Here is a 19,663-nt window from a genome sequence, read left to right as displayed (position 1 = left end):
TACCAACAATGGGTCCAGACCGATGATCCTAGGCAGAGCCAACAGATATTCACCCGCATGCTTCAGTACAGGGTGATCGATGGAATCAGCAGATCTTTCTTTCTACATTCTTTTTCCTAGTCTGGGGGCTTTCAGTGAAGTCTGTTCCTTAGGATCCTCATGAGAAGACTTGCCTGACCTTGATGAGCTGGGGGAACGAGTGCATCTCTTATGGTCAGGCCTTGATAGGGATCTGTCCTTCTGTCAATCAGAGTGCCTCATGGGAAGTCTTGGGTGAAGAGTCCTTGGGCTTAGGCCCTGGTGGCTCCATTCTTAAGTACGTGCTTGAAAGGGCATTGCTCATCAGTTGAGGCTGATGTACTGGGGGTCTCCCTGACCCAGATCAGAGAGGGTTCTCCATCAGGTATTTCCTCAGGCAAAGCTCATAAGCTTCTTGAGTTCTGGGTGGGAACAAACAACAAATATTGCACTTCGCAGAGATATGCATCTCACCCAGACGGCAGAGGCAGCAGTGATGTTCATCACTGGTGAAGGAGAACTGAGGACAAGAGCTGCAATTCTTGAAGCCCAGGACTCTGGGCATCACCCCAGATCTGGGAAGGGAATCCTCAGCCACGGAAAACTTACTATGCAAAAAACTTTAATTAGCTAACTAAGCAGAATACAAAAATTATTTACAATTTTATGTAGAGGTTCTACACAGGCACTGAAGGAAGAGAGGACACAAGATTCCATCTCAGACCAATGGCAGTCAGAAAGAACTGGAGAGGTGTTGACCTTGGCTCTTATACCCTTGATCAGGAGTGTGAGGAGACCTGCTTGTGAGAAATTCCAGTCTTGGGCATGTGGCACACATGCATTCCCATGTTGGAATACACATGGGCACCAGCATTCAAAGAAGAATTAGCATCTACAAGTATGAACATGATAAAGTTTACTAAATGTTAAAAATTGTATAATGCAGCGGTTCTCAACCTTTTTTTTTTTTTTACAGAGTACCACTCGGGTCAGGTACAATCGGGTCAAGTACCGCTTCACCTGACTGTACCTGGCCAGAGTAGGACTCGGTAAAATTGCGGGGTTGCGTGAGGGATCGCTTCACACTTTTCGGCGGCAGAGAGGATGGTGCTTTCGGCGGCGGCGCGGTTTCTCTGCGGCGGTAAATGGGTTTTGCGGCAGGGGGAGGGCTTTGATTCGGCGGCAAAAAGTTTTTTAACGGAGGAGGGGGGAGAGACTCTGCGGCAGAACAGATTCCCGGCGGCGGAAGGGGGGGGATTCAGCCGTGGAGGGGTTTAGCGGCGGCGGCAAGGGGGGGCATTCGGCGGAGGCAGGGTTTAGCAACAGCGGCAAGGGTGAGGGAAGCAGCGGTGGCAGTGGGGTTTTTCAGCGGCAGCAAAGGGGGGGGATTCGGCGGCGGCAGGGTTTATCGGCGGCGGTGAGAGGGGGATTCGGCGGCGGACTCGGCGGCGCATTTCCCATCGCGTACCACCGAGCCCTCTTCCACGTACCACTGGTGGTACGCGTACCACTGGTTGAGAACCCCTGGTATAATGTGTTGTTTGTACAAATATCCATACAACATAAGAGGAACAACAGTTGGAGGGGATAACAATAAATAACTATTATGGAGAAGTTGGCAACATCAAAGAAGAGGTGAGATAACTTCAGCAGTGTTTTAGAGAGGGAGGGGAATCAGTGAAGTAGAAGACAGACTGTTCCAGAGAACAGATGAGGTAGCAGATCAACCTGTGCCCGCCAGGGATTGGAAACAGAGGAGAAAAGAATCATCAGAGCAAAAGGAACAAGTAATGAGCAAAGAAAGCTAAACTCATGGAGATAGATGGATTCATGACCATGAAGAGACTTGGTGCCTGATCCAAGGTCCATTAAAGGTAATGAGTCTTAAATGATTTTATTGAGCTTTGGATCAGGGTCTTAGAGGAGGGTCCAACAGAATTATTTCAGGATGGGCATGAATTGATATGCTTGATTGAAAGGATTAAAATCCACCAAGTCACTAGTATATGCAAAGCTTTTTCACTTTGCTAAGAATAAAGCTAGGCCGCTCAATCTCAACTGAGATTTTTCATTATATTCTGATGCCAAGAGTCTTTTCTTTAGTTGGTAAGTATGCACATACGGCTAACATTAAAGAGACAGTAAAATACAGCAGTTAGCATGAGCTTCAGGCTGTCTCCAAAACTAATTTTAGAAAGACAAGTAATAAAACAGACTCATGTAATTCATTAACTACACATACCTCTCGGACTGATTGAATTCATCACTCTCAGCTTTCGTAACCTTGCAAGCAAAAGATAGTGTCACACGAACTAAGATGAATGAAAATACTCGAATATGTTAAACACAACACAAGGCCAGTGCTTTCAAAGACAGAATTTTTTATTGCTGAGGTGTTAAAATGGCAAGAATTTACTGTAAGTAAACATATATGAATCAGACAAGATTTGATAGACACTTTGAACAATTGCAGTAATAAGAAATCAGCATGGCTTGCATTTTTACATGCAAGGTCCAAGCGGAAGCATCATGTGACTATCTGCTGTTGCTGTTGTCTTTGATCTTATTTATTTTCATTCTGTGTTTAAACCAAGAACCGTCTGTCCTCATTTTTTATGCAACCCCTGAATCCTCGCCTAGAAATTAGATATTTGTTTTTTATTGAGGAACAATGTTTTTACTGTCCAGTTTATCAAATTCAGGTTTATTTGGCTTATTTTTATTTTGATTAATCCAGACTGACAGCGCATAAATAATCTCAGATGGGTAAAGTGATTTTATGATGTCCCTAACTCCTAACAATTCTTCCTTATTGTTCATTTTTAATTAAATTTTGCTCCCCCCTATTCAGAAAAGTTTGTTTGTAGATTTCCTGCTAACCAAAAGGAGTGGAATTAAGGTCTGGGTTTATCCATCTCGATTTGATTAGAATATCATTATCTTTAATAAAGTAGAGATTTTTTTCTAGTTGATGATATATATGCATCCCAAGTGTAAATAAGGGTTGAAGAATATACTGATGAGGCTATATTTCACAAATGAAGACAAGACAATATTACTAGGTAAAAGGAGAAAAAACAGGAGAAAATTGTTCATGTGCCTCTGGAACCCATTTATTTTCATTAGTGCAATGCTTGATTTAAGAAAATAGGTAAACTATAGAGCAGAAGAAACATACATTACATGTCAGGATTATCCAGAAAATTACACTGATACCCAGGTATCTCTCCTGAGTGATTACATTTAGTTTAGACTCAAACAATGTCTGCGTTGAATTTCACACAGGCTACCACCCAGCACCACTGAAAACAAGAAACAAAGAAAAGGCAGCCAGTACCTATTCTCCAGATCCCAAAGCAAGACAGGAAGGTAAGTGGTCTCAGTTGACAGGGTTCAGTAAAAGATTTCTGTATTCACTTCCACAAGAGCAGGATTTTATATGGGTAATTTGCAGAGCAGAAGGCTGTAACTTCTTTGAGGGTCTAATGATAGGAATAGACCATACGAGCATTGGTCTTATGTCAGAGGTATCACTGAGTATCTCAGGTATTTCTAAGGTGCCTGTCATGCTGGTAGCTAAGCACTGAATCCCTATTCAAAATATCTTCACTGAATTACAGACTTCTTATATTCAGTAGCTAGGGGTGATATAATGAAGCTATGTACTGAGGGCAACAGAAAAAATATAAATCACACACATACAAAGGGAGCCAGGAGTAGCATCCTGGTTTCTTCAGCTCCAAAAACCACAGACCTCTGCCACTTGAACCAAGAGAGATCTCCTATAGCTGCTAGTAGTAACAATAGTAGAACTTTTATCTCTGTGATCCAGCCATTAAAGGGAGCCATTGCTCACTAAAATACCAAATCCTAGTACATTATAGTGCATTATTCCGTATTTTATCATTTGAGGCACAAATTTCTCATAGCCCAATGAATGGATGCATGTGCAAATTGGCGTGCAGTTACTGTGATGGAGTAAATACAGATACAAACAGACAGCGAGATGTATAATTAGTCATTCGCACACACAGCTATAGTAATTTCATGCCAAAAACATATGCTCATTTTGCTCTTACAAAAGCATTTGTGAAAGTTTGATCCCAAGAGTCTCTGTAGTCACACTTTGGAATCTACTATTAAATGAAAGGGAAATGCAAGAAATATGATTTTTATAGACCTTCACCTTCCACAGACACAAAAAGCAAGTGCAATTCACTAGAACCAAATACTGGCAGTGAAGCTACCCTCACCCCCACCCCTTCCACTGGTGATCAGTCAGTCCCGCTACAGGGTTTAGAAGGAATTCTCATGCACAAAATTATAAGCACAACTGTTGAAATATGCATCTAATAAAAATATCCTGAAGAGCAGTGTACAAGTATAGACATATATTGTGGCTACACCCACATGCACAGCAGCGCTGTGTCTGTCTGCAGTCTAGAAATGAAGGTTACTTATTTTTATCTGGAGTTCTGGGAGATGACCCTGCGTATTCATACACACGTTATGGGGTAATGTGTTGACTGGTGCAGCCTAACAGTGAGATCTTTTCAAAGCAATGCCCTTTAGAGCACTTGCATCCCTCTCCCACACCCATCCCTCTCCTCCGAGCCAGTGAATGCTATAAAAGTGGGCACTGTACCCTCTACCAACTCAGTTCCTTCCACCACTGACCCAGAGAAACCATTATAGGATTCTGACAAAGAGGAGGAGGACAGAAAGTGTGAGTCTGCAGAGTCATCTAGAAGAATGCAAATTACAAATAAGTACCCTTCACCTTGTCCTGTCTTCTTCACCAACTTTTGAATTGGTGGGAAGCATACAGAAGGCTCGACCCCTTTCTCCCCCCATCCCCATGAATTAGGAAAATATCCACGATGGACTGATTGTCCTTTCCTGCCCTTGATCAAAAAAGTCAAAGATACAGACTTCTTGCTGAACCTGGTTACTAACAGGTCTATAACAGGTTGACCCCAAACACAGAAAATCTCTTGAATCCCGTGGTCCTTTAAGAACCATTAATGCAACTGAGAAATGTTCCTACTTAGCCAATCCGTCAACACACTGCTCTCTCCTGCTCAATGTCATGCACACCAATCCTATAGAATAATTGCCTCAGTGCACAACAGAGCCAAATGAGCACCTCCCTGCCTGTTGATGTAATACATAACTTTTTTTATTGTCCGCCACCATCTGAACTCCTCTCCCCTTTATGGGAAGAAGAAATGATCTGAAAGTCAGGCAAATTGCCCTAAACTCTAAAACATTTATATGCAATTTATTTTCTTGGAAAGCCCAGTGACTCCAAAATCTGTCAGAGTCGAGATGAGCTCCCTCTGTTATTTGATGCATCAGCGGTTATTGTGGCTGATGATGAGGGAGGATTGGTGGGGAGCCTAAAGAAGACTCACTCCCAGATGCCTTAGGAAAATATTCCCTTCCAGAACATTAGCCCACTGTGTCCCCACAACATCAAGGCATCATGACCTGTGGTGTGCTGACCAACTTGTCTAGATAGTCCAAATTTGGCCAGTAATCTTGAGCCAACCAACATTGCATCAGCCTCATTCTGAGAGGTGCATAAGGCTTGACATCAGTTGTTATCACCATGAGGCCCATAAATTCTAAAAACAAGACCATCTTCTGGGTTAGATGATGCTGAAGCTTTGATATCGAGGCCCCATCTTTAGAAATCTGTTCTCAGGGGAAAAAGCCCTTCCTGCTACCCACTTCAGCACAGATCCTATAAAAAGGATTCTCTGAGTCAGAGATTTGACTTTTTTGACAGTCCCATTGCTGTGAGAAGAGCAGTTGTGAACTGAAGTGACTCAGCAGCTCCTCACATGATGCTGACTTCAGCAGCCACTTATCTAAACATGGGTAAACAAAAGTACTTTCCTGTCTGACATGCACTGCTACTGCAGAAAGACACTTTGTAGATACTTTTCGGGCATTAGAAAGGCCAAATGGGAGGACTTTGTACTGCAAATGTCCCTGTCCCACCACAAAACAAAGATATTTCTCATGATGGAAATATGCATCCTTGAAACCAAGAGTTGCAAACCGATTCATGTTTGAGAGTGAGTTAGCATTCCAAAACTTCTGAATGAATTTGTTCAACTTTCTTAAACTCAAAATAGGACAGAAACCAGAATAATTTTTTTTTCCATTATAAAATATCTTGAATAAAACTCTAGACTCCATACATTTTTTTGGAACTTCCTCTACAGCTCCCATCAGAAGCAATTTCTGAACTTTCAACAGAAGAACAACTTTGTGAGAGGATTCCCTGATAGAGGAATGGTAGAGAGAATTGAAAGGAGATCATGTTTCAAACTGTATTGCATATCCCTTTTTCTATTATTTCCAGAATCCATTGTCTGATATCAGAAGCCTCCAATTGCTGACAAAATGGACTAGCCTGTCTCCAAACAAAGGGTAGGAAGGAATTATGGCCACCATTATCCTTGAAAGGGAGTCCTCAACCTTAAACTGATAACAATGGCCAAAGAAGATCTCAATGATACATGTCTTCTTAGAGTGACAGCAGATAAGCCCTCACTGTAGAATCAGAGGTATCAAATGATGCCAAGAGGGCATATTAGCTGTTCATATATCCAGAGATGAAGAGGAGAAAACCTTGCTCCCTAGGACATCCAATTTTTTCCCATCTTTTTCAGAGGGTATAGAATGAGTTTGACCACTCCTAAATCCATTATTTGCAGCTATGACCACCAAAGAATTTGGAGTGTGGCGAGTATGAAAATACAAAAAGCCCTCATGTGGGAGCTGGTACACGGTATCTGCCTTCTTAGAGATGTGTTGACAAGCAGTAGGAGCAGTGCAAATGGCTTTAGTGGGTTGCAGAAGACCATCCAGTATAAGTAAAGACATCCAATTCCTCAAGTGAGCTCCTAAGATATTGAATACCGGCTGTGATGTCTCCTCTACAGCCACAGAAGGTAAATTCAAATTAGATATCATTTGATCCACAAACTCAGGGAACTGGAGTGTAGGCTCTGAAAAAGAAGAAGCAGAAGCAATGCCCACATTCTCATCAGGAGATAATTCCATCTCAAACTCTGGATCCACCTGTTGTTGTTCCATGAGAGAGACCAATTCCCCTACCTCCTCAGACAATGTGTCAGTGTCTGAGCTGCAGGCAGATCCAGGCCAGAAGGTTCCAAAGGATCCAATGTAACCAAATCCTTATTGGCTGGAACTTCACTAATTTATGAATTCATTATTATGTGGATTTTCAAATAATATTGTAGACAAAGCGCAATAAGACCATGAAGTGCAGGATGGTCAGTCTTTCCAATAGCTAAGATTGGAAACATACCCATAGGCTGAAGAGGTACAAATTGAGCACAAGACTGTGGAAAACCTGCCCTAGGCATCACAAACCTAGAAGGCTCAGCTCATCTGATCGTATCCTAATTGTGAATCCAACCTTGAATCCACAATAAATATAACAAGCGAAACCAATGGCACCAGAGGATAAAGAGTAAAAAACACAAGAAAAATCTACCTGAATCCCCTAAGAGTCTTGGGAGGAAGAGGCAGAGACAATTCTGTGGAAACACTGTGGGCATCTTCATTCCTGCCCTTCTTATCTGAAGTAGCAGATTTATATCTTGAAACCACTGAGGTCTCTTCCTTTCTCTAAGAGATCTTTCATTCAGATCTGAAGAATGATCTGAACTAGCATGGTGAACTTCTGTAAAATTCTTTTCAGATCTGACTATTGGTGCCAGTCTTATAGATAGACTCTCATCAGAGGAGAGTCTAATATCTATAATCTCTATCCTGGAACCATTCCCAGTATGCAGAACAGACTTGGGTCTTGCAACCAGAACTGAGGAAAATGGATCAGAATCAGAAGGAACAAAAAAATCTGACCCATGGGACTTGGCACTGCTAACAGTGGCAGTCTTCTCCCTTACCTTCTTCTTTGGAGCCAACACAGTCAGAGTCGGTGGCTTTATTCTAGGATCCTTAGATGCAGACTGAGCAGAGGGTGCCTTGGACACCTTGACAGCCTTCACAGATGGATCTAATGTACCAGTTCCTGAATGTGGGGCCACAGCCAGACGCAAAGATGATGCAGATCTCATTATCGTTTTGGGCACCTTAGCTTGATTAGATGATGGTGTGCATCTTTGCCTTCAGATCCAATAATCTCCCAGAACCAGGTCTAGCAGAAAAAGCTTCCTTGAGCAAGAGTGCCTACAGTCTATGTTGTCTCTCCTTCTGAGCTCTAGATCTGACAGCTGGATCACCTGGACAAAGAGCAAACCCCGCTTTAAGGCAGATCACATGGTCAGCCAAAGCCAGAAAGATTGCTAGGAAAAAAGCACACCTCTTGAAGCCCATTTTCGTCTCCTTTTCAGATCCTCCATAGCTCATGGAATTGAAACTTAACAAACCTAAAGCTATTTAACAGTAGACTATAAATTAGTAAACACTATCTAACTATACTAAAACTACATAAAAGTGAATAAAAATGAATGCTAACAAACTAATCCTATAAGACATTAACATACCTTTCAACCCCAGATGCTGAAATGAGGGATAGTCACCCTCAAAAGGGGGGACAATACACCTTGAAATGAGTAACATTACATTTTTTATTGAACACACTTATTTTTTAAACATACAGACACAGCCTAGAGCTTATTATAGTGAAACTAAACAATGATTCTGTATACTAAAAGTATACTTTATGTAGCAAGCCACCTCCCACTCCAGACTCCCTCTGTCCCTCATGGAAACGCCTAGTCTCCCCTCCCCCATGTCAGAACCCCCCAAGCCTGCCTTCCTCCCCAGAATCCCTTTCCCCATTGCAGACTCCTCTCCTATCTTGTGCCTAAAGACAGGGCCCCAAGCATAATTTTTTCAGGCCCAGTACAAACTTGTAACACGGGCCCCCTCCCACACACATACCACCATACTTTATCCCATACATACAATCTCATGAGCCATGAAAAAGTTTTTCCTCATGGTAACGCAGGTTGCAGCCTGGGCCGGGCCCCTCAGGGCCTCCACGCCCTGGTAAAGTGTACCCTTTTCCCCTCCATGTGGGGGCCCTGCCCAAAGACCCCCTCGTCTGTGTCAGAGACACCCAGTCTCTCCTCCCCTCTCCTCTCTCATTTCAGAGGCACACCACCCATGAGACCTTTCAACACTACCAACCCTCATAGTCTGGCCTGGTCCCCAGTGGCTACTGGAGCATTTTCTCAGCTGCACATTGTCCAGTAGGACAGAGGCATCACCCCATGCAATGGAGGAGGAGAAGGTATCCACCACTGCTGCCAGGTGTAGTTGTGTCTGGGTGCTGGAGCGGGACTTTTCAATAGCAGCATGGGACCCCTTTGCAAACTGGAGCCAGACTCAGGATGTTGTACAAAATAAGGAACACTTAAGAAGTCTGAGCACTAAGATCCGTTGTAGCCATTCACTTCTATCTCACTGCGACTGGAGGGAACTGAGGCAGTAGAGAGCACACCACCCTCTTTTTTTAGCCTTCCCCTCAGAATGAACACTCAGGGGAGGGATGGGACAGGGCATATGAGTGCTCCAACAGACACTGCCTGAAGAAGGTTCCATCATTAGGTTACATGGGGCAGCATTTACCCGGTAAGTGGGAATACACAGAGCCACTCAAAGAACAAAAATGGAAACAAACATTTTGAGAAGTAGCCTTTCCCAATACACATTAGCCAAACAGGTCAGATCTGAGAGTCTGTGCAATGAGAGTGAGGATGACCTCCTGGATGTATTGTTTTCTGATGTGTTCTCTGAAGTATTAAATATTTATTGCTGCTTTTCTCAAATACTACAACCAACATTTTATGTGAAATCTGCTTCCCAGAGGCCACTCCTGTAAACAAGATATACTGCCAGCATTGTTCTAGTCTACGAAGAACAAAAGAACTTAAATATTTCATTACCTATTGAAAGCAGAATAAATTAGAAATAAAAAATAGGATTTTTATAGCAGCTGAATTGCAGAAATGCACATCTCCTCAGAGGAAAACAAAAGAAACATTTAACAATTTTCTTTTAAGAGACTTAGCCATATAAATTGGGCCTACTTAATAGTTTTGCTTGATGGGGATGCACTGAGAAAGAGTTCCACATGATTTAAGAGTTTGAAGAGAACAAAAGGTTATGCATACAGTTCTTCTCGCAGTCTGACAGTGTACCACAGGTTTTTTCTGTGTCATTGAAATCCCTTTTCAAAGAGTGACATTTTCTTCAAAATTTAGGTTGTTCTTTAATGTAACTGATAACACATTCAAGTCCCATATTTGTCACCAAGGTACACCTGCTGACAAGGACTGTATCAGGCACTTTCAGAAGAAATGCCATCTGTAGAATGAAGCACAGAAGAATTCAGATAATAGATTGCCTCAGTTAAAATTATTTGATTAAACTGATCTGAGAAATTGATCTTCATGCTTCATCAGTATCCTAACTGTGCCTTGTATGTTCTCCCCAAAAGCATCATCTGAAGAAAGTGCAGAGAAATAATGGTTTAATTTCACTTTCATACTAAAATGTGTACATTAAGAATGAAGCAGTTTCACAATTATCAACACAGAAGTTATTGAAAAGGCATGACATTTAGATTGCTAATTAAACTCATGTACTACTTGTCTAGAGTTTTACTCTTCTTCTGTTTAAATTCTCTTATTAGATTCATTTTCCCCTGGGCACAAATAGCTATTTTCCTGTTTCTCATTCAGGGAAAAAGCAAGTTTAATCAGAAACGAAGTAAAGAAACGAGACATGCTTTTTTATTGAGAAAAATCTCAATTTTAAATAGTCGCCCATTTTTTTTTTAAAGATGGACACAGTTAATATAATAATCTTTTAAAAACACCTTGTGTTATCACCTTTTTAGATGATTAATAATTACTTTTCACTAATGAAGAGAGGCAGTTCCAGTTTCAGTTGTGTTTCTATTCAATTTCTACCTTTTGCACTTACTTTTTTGGCCCTCATGCCCCATGAAAGAGGTGTCACTGAAGATGGTTGAATGATGACCTAGCACTAGTGCGTCAGGCTACCACTGCTCCTTCAGACAAACTTCTTACATGATGACCACATTCTCTATTCCAGTATTACATTAGAAGAGACAGAAATAAGGTCAGAAGAGGTGTGTGTGTGCAGGGGGGAGAGGGAGCGGCAGAGACAAAGTGAATATTGTGGAGAAATGGGAAACTTTGATTTATTTTTTAAGAATGTGTGACTCAGTCTCCCCCACCCCACCCCGCACAAACACACATAGTATGTCTACACTGCATACTCCTCAATGGCATGTAGAGTATTACACTATATACCACCCCACTACAGCCCCAACACGGGTATAAATAGTCACATAGACACTGAGGCACTGCATAGGCTATCAGAGTAAGGACATGCCTGAACGCTGTGGGTATGTACTTGGATATGTACCCTACTCGCCCAAGCAGGGCCTCCCTCCATTACACTGCTATTTTTTAGGAGTGTAGTGTCCCTACATTTCTTCTCCTCTCTGCTGGAGTCTTTCCCTGCCACAGGGAAAGGTGCCAGCAGCAGGAAAAGGCATCAGCAGCTTCCCCCTGCCAGAAGCTTTCATTGACACATGTAGTACACATCATTGAATGAATGCAGCCGACTTTTCCCTGTGGCATGTAGATATACCTTACATACTGCCTCCAGCCACTAGGTGGTGCCATGTGCATTAAAGGTTCTCATGAAAGACACATCTCTAGTCTCTCTCTATAAAGGAAGATCTATAGCCAGTCCTTATTTGATACAAGAATCTCACCTGCTAGTAAAAGCCCTACAATCTACCATGCACAAGAAGAACATGAGCCAGTGTAGATGTAGCCACGTTCCTTGAATATTCAGAGACTTTTGTATCAAGAGTCACATGTATCTTCCTGGCTCATTGGTCACTTTCCTGTAGAATCTGGAATCGCTGGGGGTGTAATTAACACAAAGTCCCAATGCAGGTTACACAGATACCCAGCCCATGAAACTTTGTCCCCTGGGGGAAGTATGCAGTGACCGGTTTACCAGTTTCAGACACAAAACTGTATGATGTGCCAGCCTGAACTGATTATGAGGCCCCTCCCTTGATCCATGAAGTGACACAAGGCTTCAAATAAATCGATAAAATCCTACTAGAAAGGTCTGAAGGACTGAAACCAACCAGAGCGACAGCTGGTAAGCTTAGCATGAACATAGGCTATTTATTATTTTATCGAGTGTTTTCTCTGTAATGCTTTCATCCTAAGTGTACTTTGCGTTTTGTGAAAACTGGTCGGTCGCTTGTGAATACTGTCATAGCCCTTGGGAAAGAGCAGAATTGCAAGGGACTAAAGTCAGACATGCTAGGACAAGCACAGTGAATTGCAAGGGAACTGCAACTCTAAAACTCTGGTCCAGAGGGAGAGGAATGAGGGATCTCACCCACACTGAGGTGATAGTGAGAGGCCTCAGACCTCATGGAATGCCCTGAGACTGAGGGAGCAGAGGTGCAGTTAATGTCAAAACTGTGGCAGCCTGGCAGACAATTTTATATCACCCTCCCAGTGCTTCTTGTCAGCCTTTTATGTTGTGTCTACATTACAGCACTGAACCATTTCTCAGTGAGAGAATGGGTTGTTTCAGTAGATTTAAGCACAAATAGTTCATTCACTGTGGTCACGCTGAATCGGTTTAGGAACCCTTGTTGTTTTGTTCCAAGTTCATGGGAACTGTTTTAGATCATTTAATCTACAATGCCTGCTGGGTACATTCAGATCTCCCAGAAGCAGTAGATTCTGACAGACTTGGAAAAGCCATTAGCACAGTGTGGGACAATAGTGAGTGGACTGAACTGTTTCAGTCTGAACAGGTTTAATGTTGTGCAAACTGGCACTAAACCAGTTCCAGACTAAACTGATTCTTAGTCCTCCAGAAAGCAAGCGTAATCCAGACATTGCTTAGCACTAGGGCTGGCCGGAAGACAAGATGTCTGTTTTGTGAATGTTTTTGAGGTTTGAACATTTGTTTCTGTTCCGATGCAGAAGGAAAATGAGACAATTCCAAATTTTTTCAAAGGGGAGTGGGGGAGAAAGACCCACACCCACCCCAGAATAGCCAATAGCCCAGTGGCTAGGGCATTGTAATAGGTTCACTCACCACTGGGAGGGGAGATCAGCTTTTGTTCAGTCGAGCACCCCCGTCTGTTGTTCAATCACCCCCCCTCCCATGGTCCCTCTTTCTTTACAGGACTTGGGGTGTTCTCAGCCCTCCAGCAAAGACACTATATAGTCTTCCTCTTTCAGGGCAGCCAAGTCCCACCAGAAAATCTGCTGTGCTGTCTCAGGCAGCCTCCTGTAATTCCTAGGCCATAGCACTTTCCCAGCAGCTGGCAGAGGAAACCTACCCCACCTGCTATTCCAGGTTCCCACTCAGGGACCATATAATGAGCAGGCAAGATCTGCACAGTCTCAACCCTCACTGCTCTTTCCTGGGCTTCTTCCCTACTTTGCCTTCCACGGGCTCTCTTCCCTTCAACTCTTCTGGGTAAACCCTTCCCATAGGGCCAGGACACCAGGGCTTTTGCACCCTGCTGGACTTACTCCTACCCACCTCCCCATGCCCAGAGAAAGACTCCAGACTCCCTCCCTATAACTTCCTAGCTTTAAAAAATCCCAGCCTGCTCCTGCACAGCTGGGCTCCAGCTTCAATTGCTCCTTATCACTCAAGCCTGACTCTGCCCTGGGTCTGACCTATTAGAATAATTAGCCCTTTCTGAGCCACCTTAACCTCTTCAAGGCTGGTGAACAACCCATCCCAGGCATTTAACAGGGAAGTAAGAGACTCAGATTCAACTTTTGCTCTGCCTGATTCAGAGCAGGGATTAGAAACTACATCTCCCACATCTGCAATGACTGCCCTAACCACCAAGCTATTGACTCATGCAGAGGAACGGGTATTCCAATCTCTTTGATCTAGACCAGGAATTCCATCCTGGATCTAAGAAACCTTCCTGATTAAACTTTTGTGGAAATCAATCATTTCTATGAAAAGTTTTCATTTCAGTGCATCAGCATTTTCTGCTGCAAAAATGTTAGTTGAAAAATTCCCAACCAGCTCTACTTGGAACACATGAAAGTCCATTGGAACACTTTTATGTGTGGGCAGGCATTTCACAGTCATTCTCAGGGACTATTAGAACAGTACATGTCTCTAATGTAGCCAAAGTTTATTAGCCAGATTTACAGCAACTAAAATGCTTCAGTATAAGTGAGCAGTGCTGGAGGCCCAGTGCAATTTAAGTTGCCTGACCATTGTCCGACAAGCCTAGCATAGCTTCAGTTGCTTGGCTATTCTGACCCCTATAGCATGACATCTTCCCGTTGGAAGACATGAATAGGACTACTGAGTAACCTTGCAGATGTCTCACTTTCTGCATACCACAGCACATAACAAGGCGAAATACACAACATGTATGCTTGCAGTTGCACATAGATAACGGTGATGGGAACAACAAGTTATCCTTGAATGTCTAAGGGTACACTGTTTCATTGCCCAGGGGCATATTTTTACACACACACACCCCTATCACCAGATGATGTTTTGACGACCCCAATTATCATGGTGAGAATGGAATGTAGTTAAGGGTGAAAACCCAAGGTAGGTAATTAGTATATATGATAACGAGTACAGAGGTAATTAGGTGAAAGCTGTTTATGGAAGAATATAAAAAGTCACAAAACACCTATCAGAAAGTATGTCTGTAAGAATGCAGACAACAAAAAAGATTCAGGAAATGTTTTCTGACAAATAGGTTCCTTACTGGGCATATTAATGAATTATTCCTCAGATCTGTATTTAAACTACAATACAGAAACATAGTTGCTACACCCCTTAGAGGCAGAGCAAAGGCTTGTGGGAGTCAGTGGTATCTGAGGAGCTGAGAGAGAGGAAAGTAGTTGATGACAAGGAGCCTGGGAGTGAACCTGGAGTGAAACAGAAGCGATTGAGACCTCCCCCGCGCACACCCTCCAAATAGCCCTACTCCACAGCTCAGGAGTGAATGCACTCTTGTGAGATGGGAGAGCCAAGTTCAAATCCTTGTGCACATCAGACAGAGGGGGGATTTGAACAGGGCACTCCCACAACACCCCTTAGTGCTCTAACCAGTGGGCTAAAAGTTGTGGGAGGGGAGACATGGGTCCCAGTACCACCACCTCTTCTTTCTCAAAATGGCTTAGATGTCTAACTCCAAAAGAAGATTCATGGCTGAGAATCCCAAGCAAAGATACGTGCCTCCCTCCAGCCTGGATTTAGGCACCGAAGTTATTTTTCAGAGTGATACTTAGGCCACATTTCCTACTGGCTAGTTTAGATGGCTCCCTGCCTAGAACACTGTGGATCCCATTAATAGACACCTTTCTCTCCCCCTGTATTAATTAGGATGCCTGGGTCCTTAACACAGGGCTGTGAACTCCTCTGGGTGGCAAGGTGCCTAAAATTTAGGTGCTGCAACACTGAAGCCTGATGTCCACTAGAATATTAGGCCGTCACAGCTTAATCACTCAGGGATGTGAAAAATCCAAACCCCTCAGCAGCACAGTTTAGCCAATCTAAGTCCCCATAGAGATACTGCTAGGTCAATGGAAAACTTCTTCTGTCAACCCAGCTACTGCCTTTCAGGGAGGTGGAATAACTACACCAATGGGAGAACCTCCTCCTGTCAGTATAGGTAGCGTCCATACTGAAGTGCTGCAGTGGTATTTTAAGTATAGACAAGCCATGAGTGTTGTAATTCCCTAAGTCCCTTTGTGGATCTAGCCCCTGCTCAGTATTGTAGGTAAAGATCATCTAGTTGGATTCGGTATAATTCGTGGAGCAGCTAGTCCTGGAACCCACAAGAGGGGAGATAATTCTTGATTTAGTCTTAAGTGAACCACAGGATCTGGTCCAAAAGGTGAATATAGCTGAACTGCTTGGTAATAGTGACCATAACATAATAAAATTTAACATCTCTGTAGGGGAGGGAGGGCTACCAAAGCAACCGAACCTGGTAGCATTTAATTTCAGAAAGGGGAACTACAGAAAAACGAAGAAGTTAGTTAAACAGAAATTAAAAGCATAGTGCTAAAACTGTAATCCCTGCAAACTGCATGGAAACTTTTTAAAGACACCATAATACAGGGTCAATTTAAATGTACACCCCAAATCAAAGAACACAATAAGAGGACCAAAAAAGTGCTACCATGGTTAAACAACAAAGTAAAGGAAGCAGTTGGAAGCAAAAAAGGTATGCATTAAAAAGTGGAAGTTAAATCCTGTTGAGAAAAATAGAAAGGAGCATAAACTCTGGCATGTGAAGTGTAAAAATATAATTAGGAAGGTCCAAAAAGAATGTGAAGAACAGTTAGCCAAAGACTCAAAAAGTAACAGCAAAATTTTGTTAAGTACATCAGAAGCAGGAAGCCTGCTATACAAGCAGTGAGGCCACTGGACGATCAAGATGCTAAAGGAGTGCTCAAGGAAGATAAGGCTACTGTGAAGAAACTAAATTAATTCTTTGCATTAGTCTTCATGGTTGAGGATGTGAGGGAGATTCTCAAACCTGAGCCATTCTTTTTAAGTGACAAATCTGAGGAACTGTCCCAGATTGAGGTGTCATTAGAGGAGGTTTTGGAACAAATTGATAAATTAAACAGTAATAAATCACCTGGACCAGTTGGTATTCACCCAAGAGTTCTGAAGGAATTCAAATGTGAAATTGCAGAACTACTAACTGTGGTATGCAAACTATCATTTAAATCAGCTTCTTTACCAGATATCTGGAGGATAATTAATGTGACACCAATTTTTTAAAAGGCTCCAGAGGTGATCCCAGCAATTACAAGCCTGTAAGCCTAACTTCAGAACCAAACGAATTGGTTGAAAGTATAGTAAAGAATAGAATTATCGGACACATAGATTAATACAATTTGTTGGGGGAAAATCAACATGGTTTTTATAAAGGGAAATCATGCCTCACCAATCTATTAGAATTCTTGGAGGGGATCTCAAAGCATGTGGAGAAAGGTGATCCAGTGGATACAGTGCACTTAGATTTTCAGAAAGTCTTTGACAAGATCACTCACCAAAGGCTCTTAAGGAAAGCAAGCCCTCATGGGATAAGAAAGAAGGTCTTCTCCTGGATCCGTAACTAGTTAAAAGATAGGAAACAAAGGGTAAGAATAAATTGTCAGTTTTCAGAATGGAGAGAGGTAAATAATGGTGTCCCTGAGGGTCTGTACTGGGACCAATACTGTCCAACCTATTCATAAATGATCTGGAAAAAGGGATAAACAGTGAGGTGGCAAAATTTGCAGATGATAAATAACTATTCAAGATAGTTAAATCCAAAGCAGACCGTGAAAAGTTATAAAGGGATCTCACAAAACTGGGCAACAAAATGGCAGATAAAATTCAGTGTTGATAAATGCTAAGTAATACACATTGGAAAATATAATCCCAACTATACATATAAAATGATGGGGTCTAAATAGCTGTAACCACTTCAGAAGCGATCTTGGAGTCATTGTGGATAGTTCTCTGAAAATGTCCACTCAATGTGCAGTCAAAACAGCCAATGGAATGTTGGGAATCATGAGGAAAGAGATAGATAAGACAGAAAATATATTGCCTCTTTATAAATCCATGGTACGCCCACATCTTCAATACTCATGCAGATCTGGTCACCCCATCTCAAAAAAGATGTATTGGAACTGGAAAAGGTACAGAAAAGGGCAACTAAAATAATTAGGGTATGGAAAAGCTTCCATATGATGGGAGATTAAAAAGACTGGAAATTTTCAGCTTGGAAAAGAGACAACTAAGGGAGGATATGAGAGAGGTCTATAAATCATGACTCGTGTGGAGAAACTAAATAAGGAAGTGTTATTTACTCCTTCTCATAACACAGCTAAGGGTCACCAAATGAAATTAATGGGCAGCAGGTTTAAAACAAACAAAAGGAAGTATTTCTTCACACAACTCACAGTCAAACCTGTGGAACTCCTTGCCAGAGGATGTTGTGAATGCCAAGACTATAATGGAGTTCAAAAAAGAATTAGATAAGTTCATAGAGGATAAGTCCATCAATGGCTATTAGCCAGGATAGGCAGGGATTGCTGTTTGCCAGAGGCTGGGGAATGGTCAACAGGATGGATCACTTGATGATTACCTGTTCTATTCATTCCCTCTGAAGTACCTGGCACTGGCCACTGTCAGAAGACAGGATACTGCACTAGATGGACCATTGATCTGACCCAGTATGGCCATTCTTATGTTCCTAATGTCTCCATTCCCTCAGGTGTATGGTCTCTTGTTGGTGACAGTCTAATTCAAACCCTCCCCCCCCCCCCCCAATTATTTCTTCTTTCCCCAACCCATCACCTGCACTGCTCATCTACTATGCTCTCCCAGGTGCATAATATGAGACTTTCCATCATCCTCTGGACAAGGTTATGAATTTGTGGCCAGCTTAGAAGACAAAAGTGCACACAGCTTTTTTCTGTAAGTGTGGAAGAGCAGAGGACTGGATAAATGAGCAGAATTGGGAAGGCCTCTGTTTGGAGCACAGAGACAGTTGGACTTTACAGCTCTCCCACATACAAGTTTCTTCAGCCCCAGAGAATGAGGGGTGAGGGTGGATGAGGATGGCGAGGCCCAACCCCAATACAGATTGTCTCTGAAGGAAAAGGGTGCTCTAGCACCATTATAGGTGTGCTGAGACATGGCAAATTTGGTGGTGAAAGAGGGAACAATGACAGGGAAGGCAAAGGATGGAGATGGAAAAGGGTTCTAAGTTGCCCAAAATCATGCTTTCAGAGGTGAATCCACAAAGCTGGGGCTTACATGACCTGCTGTTCCTGGAAGAACTGCTGGGCTGGGACCATCTGAAGCATCTGAGCAGGATGAGAAAGGCCTACAAAGTTTGTCAGCAGAGAGCAAACCTTAAAGATCAGTAGAGCGCACAACATCTGAGACAAGAAAAGATTGCATACTGGATTGTCAATGACAGAGCCCCTGGGAAACAGAGAAGAGCTACCACTTGAACCCAGAATACTAGGGCATACACACAGTTGAGAACTCTCCCTGTTATTACCCTTTTTGAGCCTTTCCTGTCCTTAAGTAGGCCTATAGCCTGATTATTCTTTATTCTGTCTCCTCTATTCTTTTGCTACTAAAGGAGGGAGGGAGGAAAGAAGAATGGACAGGGATAAATGGGGCAGAAAGACTGAGGAAACTGCAGTGCTATACCTCTGGCATGTAGGAAGCAAATAATGAGCAAGGGGGCTGGACTGAAGCTTAAGGAATGCAGTTGATTGACAAATCTTGCATCTTGTAACTGGTGGAATTGTATTGCTATAGTAAAGGCTTTGGCTAGATAGAGCAGGAGGAAGGGTTACAATAAAGGGGCTGAGTACAAACGACTAAGATTTTTAAAAAATCCATTTAATCAAATACCAAATTTATATGAAGTTGTAAAAGCTTCTTGCTTTTAGCAATTTGATTTTATTCAAAACAGCATTTTTCAACAATTTTTCAAAACATTCATTTGAATACATTATTCTTCTACCTTGTCAGAGAG

Source organism: Emydura macquarii, unplaced genomic scaffold, assembly GCF_026122565.2.
Source record: "Emydura macquarii macquarii isolate MOO-44397 ecotype Brisbane River unplaced genomic scaffold, CSIRO-AGI_Emac_v2 contig_2636, whole genome shotgun sequence".
Classification (NCBI taxonomy): Eukaryota; Metazoa; Chordata; order Testudines; family Chelidae; genus Emydura; species Emydura macquarii.
This window is presented reverse-complemented; position numbering follows the sequence as displayed.